At 55.7% G+C, this 6,993-nt stretch overlaps 1 long non-coding RNA gene across 1 annotated transcript; it reads right to left on the reverse strand.

The window, feature by feature from the left end:
• Positions 1-5,283: 5,283 nt before the first annotated feature.
• Positions 5,284-6,567, reverse strand: LOC120652548. Its single transcript, XR_005666605.1, has 2 exons — positions 6,124-6,567; positions 5,284-5,705 (listed from the first exon to the last, which is right to left on the reverse strand). It is a non-coding gene; the product is annotated as an uncharacterized LOC120652548 (long non-coding RNA).
• Between the last annotated feature and the right edge of the window lie 426 nt (positions 6,568-6,993).

Raw genomic sequence — 6,993 nt, forward strand, 5'->3', positions numbered from 1 at the left:
AGCACAATGCTGATGCTCATAACATAGCTCGTAGCGCCGTCTATGGTGATGTGGGTCGTCATGTATGGTTCTTGAATCCACCTTTTGGTGTTTGTAATACCTATACATTTGATAATTAATAAAGGTGGATAGGTTCGGCTCAAAAAAAAAAACCAATAGACTTCATCTTGCATGCGCATGCGCATGCGCTGGGCCACGGCAACCAATCAGACTTTCTGGATTCGGATGAGGCCGGAACCATTCTCCCGGCACGCAAGTACACGCAGCGGCGGCGTGCCGGCCAGCGCCCAGCGGCCGCGCGGCCGCCCACGTTGCCGTCCCAGCTGCCGCGCTTGCCGCTCGGCGACCAGCGCTTGTCACCCCGGCGTCGTCGCCCGCCCGTTGCCATACCAGCCAGGCAGGGGAGCCCGGGGTGGCCGCCTCGCTGCACGTCGCGACGTGCCCCCCGAAAAGGAGGTGTCGTGCGGCGGCCGCGCGGCCCTTTTCACGTGGTCGTCTGACGGCGACGTCACCGGCAGCGGCGGGGCCCCCGGTCGTCCGGCGTCGCCGTCGACGGCCTTTTTCTCCATCAATCAACGCGGCCGTCGACGGGGGAGATGCGCGATCGCCCAACCCGAAAAGGCGAGAGATGCCGTGGTCAGACAAGCAGGCAGGGAGGGCCCCCTCGGCGATGACACTCCCTCCTCCGGCTGCCCCCCTTCGGCCGCCGCAGCGGGCGAGAATGGATGTGCTGATGTGCCCGGCCGAGGAAGGCCCGGACAGGAGGAATATATCGCCCTAAGGCATGGTCTCCCCATCAATGATGCCACCCAATCCAAGTGTGAAGTGTTCTGTCGGGGCGGAGCATCGGAGCAACGGACGAGCGAACGGGCTGCTCCGGCCGGCCGGCGGCGAGGGCCCCCCCGGCGTCGGTGAACTGTCCCGATCACGCCCACTGAATGCGCAGCGCCGGCCGAAGGGATGTCTCCGGACATCGCCCAAAGCCCAGTCTCGACTGCTCAGTTCAGTGTATGCTTCCAACTGACCTTGCAACGATTGGCCTCTTGCTGAATGTGCAGTTCAGCGGGAGAATTGAAGTGAGAAAGGCGAAGGGATCGCATTGATTGTTCGACGCGACAGGGATGCTTGCATCGACAGTGTTTCAAAGGGGAGAGGGAGACGACGTGTCGGCCGCTTCATCCTTGTAACGATGGATTCAGGGATAGGAACCCGTCGGGGGACGATAAGCTCTGCAGATCCGAGAGCGCGGGCACTTGTGGCACGGCTACTGCAACGTCTCCGTTTCTTCCTCTATCTTTTTTTCCCCTTCCCTTGGCTGACAGTGCTGCTTCGTAATGCAGGTCATGAATGGCACTAAGAATTTAAGATCGCGGGTTGTCACATTCAAGGCCCGTAAACGACCGTTCCCCCCGCGTCGCTCTCGTTGGGCGACACGGGGGCGCGGCGCGCCGCCGCCCATGACCCCTCGCCAGCCCGCCTCCGATGGCCGCCGCCACCGCCGGCAACCGTCCGGGCGGCAGCGGCGGCCCGTGGCCGAGCCGAAGTCGGCTCCGCCTGCGCCGTCGTCTTTTCCTTTCTTCTCCCGCCCCGTTTCTTCTCCCTCCCCACGACCTCACCGTTCCTCGGAGCCGCCGCCGGTTGGGGTCGGATCCGGCCTCCTCCTCGCCAGATTCGGGTCCCCCATGGCCGGATCTGCCGTCGGGTGCGGGTGCTCCTTCGCCGCTGGCTCGGGTGGGGGACGCGGTTCGGGTGCCGCCGCCGCCGCCCTTGTGCCCCTGTGTAGGATCAAGAACACCGACTAGAGGGGGATGAATATGCGGTTTAAAAACTAAAGCCAATAACACTAGAGAAATTTAATTAGTAACAAAGGAAAGCCCTATGTCATGCTATTACTATCTCTAGATGGGTTTGCAACCTAGGGTGATAAGATACAAATCAAACTCTAGTAAAGTAAATTGCTCAAAGTAAAAACAAGAATTAAAGTGAGCAAGAGAAGTAACCAAGGTTGACACAAGAATTTATCCCGTGGTGTCGATGACTTGCCGGTCACCCCTAATCCACGTTGAGGTGGATTCCAAGAATCAACCGCTCCTCTATCAAGAACCTCTTGATCTTGAGCCGGCTTGAATCAAGGAACCGCTCCACACCTCGATTCCACTAGAATTGCTCTTCACCACTCCGGTGAGGTGAGCACAAGACCTCTCACAACCGAAATCAGGGCTCCTCAATAATCTCCTTGGAAGAGCTCCACAAAATCCTCTTCTCCAAGCCGTTTAGGGAGCAGCAACTCCCAAGAGTAACAAGTCGATGACGCTTGCTTGAAGTTTCCCTAGTGCCACAAAGCTCAAACTCTTGATGCAATGCACTAGGAAGCCCTCACACCCTCAAGAATGCAATCTCTAAGCAAGTGTGTGTGAGAGAGGGATGCCTTAGCTCTATGATGTCAAGTATGCAGTCCAAATGGCCAAGAGAGCCACCCAATGGCCGGGCATTTGGTATATATAGACATCCCTTCAAAAACTAGTCGTTACACTCTTTTTTTGCGAAGTCGCGGACCGTTCGCGTTTCAAAAACCGGACTGTCCGCCATTATAAACCAGTGAGTCATAGTGCATTTAATGCGTGTCAAAACTAGCCGTTAAGCCCTGGCGTACCGTCCGCGGTTATGAGATCTAACTCACCAGAGACAAACATGCTCTCTGGTACAAATTTGAATTAGACTGCGGACTGTCCGAGCCCCAAGGGCGGACCGTCCGCAGTTCACTTTTCAGCCCAAACCAGAGAAACAACCTCTCTGGTACAAATTTAAGATTAGTCGGCGGACCGTCCGCGCCCCATGGGTGGACTGTCAGCCGTTCAACTTTGAAGCCCACCAGAGAGACACCCTTTCTGGTACAATTTTGAAATATAGTGGCGGACCGTCCGCCCACTTGGGCCGGACTGTCCGCCAGCCCACCAGAGCCTTTGCAAGCTCTCTGGAACGAGCGCGGACTGTCCACCCGTCGGGTGCGGACTGTCCGCCGTTACTCAGTCAGCTCTCAATTTTAGTCTTTTTCAAATCTTTTCAAAACGCCGTTAGCCCTCATGCATGCAACTAGACATTTTGAGCAAAATGGCACTAAAGACCCGTCAAGCATGAGTACACAACCCCTCTTGATAGTACGGTTATCAATCCAACAAATCCGGTCACTTTTCATCCACTAAACGCCTTGTGACCGGTAAAATACAAAAGCCCTATTTTACCTTTGCCTTGAGCCCGAGCTTTGCTTATCATCTCCAAAACTCCATATGTTCACAACCAAATCTCTTTCATCCGTGGATCAACCTATACTCATTATCTCAAATGAAATCGTTAATCCACAAACCGTTGTCATTAATTACCAAAACTAGAATTAGGGGCCTAGATGGTTTCACCCTGCCTGCTCTCTGGTGTTGGAGGTCCTTGGCCGCGCCTCGTCCTCGGGTGGCCATAGCCGCCGCCGGTGGCCCTGGCCGCGTCGCCGCCGTCGTCTCCGGTGGGCCGGGGGCGCCTGGCCATGCCGCCGCCGCCTCGGGTGGCTGGGGGCTCCCGGTTGCGCCGTCGCCGCTGCGCCTGGCCGCGGTGCCGCTTGCCCTGGGTGGGCCTCGCCTCGGCTGGCCTGGGCTCGCCGTGCGCCACCTCGTTTGGCCGCGCCTCTGTTTGCCTGCCCTTGTCGGGGCCGGTGTCTGGTGGCCGACCGCCGGCCTCCGGTCCTCGTCGCTCTCAGTGGATGGTGGTCGTGGCTGCTGCTGCCGACCTCTTGGCGTGGGTGCTCTGCCACGCCGCCGCCGCCCCACTGGTGGTCGGTGGACCGGGGTCACTCCGCGGCTTGCGCCGCCCTTGTGGCGCTTGGATGCTGGCTCGGCATGGCAGGGAGGTTTTTGCTCCTGGTGAAAACCATGTCCGTGCTGCGGACAGGCGACGTTGGCGCCTTGTGCGTCATGTCCCTGTTGGGGGCGTCGCCATGGACACCTCCAATGCCTCCTCTGCTGGTCTCCGCATCTCGGCCGCCGTCCTCGGGCCTGCCTCGGGCTACGGTTGCGGCAATCCGCAGATTGGTTCCCTGGTGAAAACCATGTCCGGGCTACGGTGCTCGGACTGACGACGTTGGCGCCTGCCGCGTCATGGTCCCTGTTGAGGGCGTCATCTTGGGACTTCTTCACGCTCAGGGGGGTCGGCCTTTGGATGTTACCTACCGTGCTCCATTGATGCTTCATCACCTTGGTCTGCTTACGCAGCGGCTACCTTGACGGATGCTTTGCCGTCGTTATGATGGCGGATGCTTTGCCGCCCCTATTTCGCTCGGTCCGACGGATACTTTGCCGCCCTTGTTACTCCTACTCTAGCGGATGCTTTGCTGTCGTGTTTGCGCTGCTGATTGGTCGTCTCTGGCGGATGCTTCGCTGCTGTTGAGCTGCTTATTCTGGTGGATGCTTGGCCACCCATTGGTTGTTTCCGTGGTCAGTTGGCGGCCTCGGTGATGTTGTTCTTCATGTAGGTTCATCTGTGTTAGGTTGTTTGGCAGGTCTTGGCAGGTTGGTGGTCTTCTATTCTGTGGTCGTCGTTTTGCTAGTACTGTGGCTGTTTGTTTTCGTTGGTCCCTTTTCAGTTTTTTCACTATTGTTACTCTTTTGTGTGCTTGTGTCGGTCAACTCTTGTTTGGCTAGCATCAAGTTATATTTGTAATCTGCTCCTCTCAATGAAATACATGCTTAAGTCACGTTGGCGAAATTTTTTTTAAGATCGCCATGTATTGCAGCCATCGGCGACTTTTCCATATGACAAAGCCCCGAAGGGCGGTGGCCTACCGATAGGGCCACGTCGTCCAAAAAAAATCATTACCATTGCATCCAAAATAAACGGCGACGATAAACCCACCTCACAGTAAAAAAAATCCTCATCCCAAATAAAATATCCACTTGCCGCGCGCCACCCCTTCTTCACCGCCGGCGGCGGCGGCTTGGCACGTCGCGCCTGTCCCCTCCACGACGCTGCTCCTTCCTGCCGGCGTCCGCATCGGCTCGCGCGGCCAACCTTCCTGGCCCCGGCAACGGCCACGGCGCGCGCGGCCGCTTGTTCCCTCCCCGAAGCCACTTTTCCCCACCGGCGTATGCCTCAACCCACGCTGCCGCCCCTTCCCGCCGCGGCGCTGCTCTCGCCGGCGATGGCGGTCTCAACGCGTGCAGGCTGAAGAGGATCAGCCTGCAGTAGCGCCAGTGGCGGAGCCAGGAATTTGTGGCTGGGTATACCAAGTTTCAAAGCAAATACACAATATAATGGACGATAAATTATAATGATCATAACAAATCCATAATAGTAACCAAAATTTAAGTTCTAAACATGAATAATTAAACAATATTATAGAACAGTGGTCCGAGAGGGCCACCGGTCAGAGGAGGGCTTTGGACGTCGTTGTCTTGGCCGCCGGTGCCCGGTGGGCTGGTGGTAGGCACCTTCTATTCTTCGCAACTCGCGCTAGCAGGAGAGGACGCAAGCCATGGCCCATGTGGGCGAGGACATGAGGTCGCGAGGCCGTCAGGTCTCCGGTTGCTGATCACCAGAGTGGGGGAGCATCCGAGCGGAGAGCCACCGTCCCGTCGAGCACCGAGCACCGACTGGACGCGACTCGCATAGCAGGACACGAGCGGTACTCCGCAGCGTTGAGATCACATGAGGGATGTAAGTTTCTGCATTTCTAGGTTTGGTTCGTGAGCTTTGGTGTATTGAGCCAATGAACCATGTTTGACAGTATAAGAGCAACTCCAAGAGACTCTCTATATCTTTCCTCTCATTGCTAGGAATAGAGATTTTGATGAAAAATACCCTACAACAGTTTCTCTAAGTGGTTGTCCAAATGTAGCCATCCCCTGTTCTGTATTTCTTGCTAACTAAAGATAGATAACGAAAATGACTTTCTAGAGTGTACACAAGATATATAAAAGCTGTTGGAGAGTGAAAACATATAGAAAACAACTTTGATGTAGAAGGCTCCTCAAATGATAATTTAGATAGTGTGTTTTAGAAAGACTCTTGAAGATACATCTATATATCTTTACTAGTATTTCTTTCTAAATCTTGGGTATGCCAAGGAATACAGGGGCATACCCCTAGCTCCGCCCATGAGTAGCGCCTCCACTCCCTTCGCTCCACGCCACACGCTGCCCCATGCATCCTCGCCGGCGGCGGCGCCTCGGCGCGAGCGACTGCCTGTCCCCTCCCCGCTAGCGTCCGTGTCGGCTCGCGGGGCCGCCCCTCCCGGCCCCGGCACCGGCCTCGGTGTGCGCGGCTATCAACGGGAGGCCGAGCAGCGGCGGGTGGGGCTGGCTTGGAGGCTGCGTGGGAGGCCGAGCGGAGGCGGGCGGGGCAGCAGCAGGCGGCGCGGGAGTACAAGCGAGTGCAGGTGGCGGGAGGCTGCGCGAGCGGCTGAGCGGCGGTCGGCGGACAGCTACGCCTACGCGAGAGGCTTAGGTCGTAGGGCAGCAGCTAAAGCCTAACGGACGGGGATGAATGGATGGAGTCATGGAGCTGGGTGAATGGATAAGAAGGAGAGAGAATGAATTAATGGAAGTAAAAGGGAAAAAGAAACAAAAAAGACAATATAAAGGTAATATGTACATATTATTATTTTAAATAACTGGAAAAGTCGTTTCACCAATCGTTTTGCCAACCAGATAATCGGGAGCTAAGTGCATCTCCATTAGTTTACCATATTTTATTTGACATATTTTATGTTTTGCCAACTTCTAAAAAAATATGCCATGTAAAAAAAGAGCTTATCTCCAACAGTTTGGCATAATTCACTTGCCAAACCCAGATCTAACTTACACCAGAAACCCTGAGAGAGAAACAAAATTATATTTGTCGGGTACCACGATTAGGGACACCCTAATCGGGGTACTGAGATCGTTTTTAAAAACGCAAGCACCTGGGCCCATAAAGGCCCACGGCCTGCTTCCCATTCGGAAGAAAAGAAAG

This window comes from Panicum virgatum, chromosome 9K (genome assembly GCF_016808335.1).
Source record: "Panicum virgatum strain AP13 chromosome 9K, P.virgatum_v5, whole genome shotgun sequence".
NCBI classification, from domain to species: domain Eukaryota; kingdom Viridiplantae; phylum Streptophyta; class Magnoliopsida; order Poales; family Poaceae; genus Panicum; species Panicum virgatum.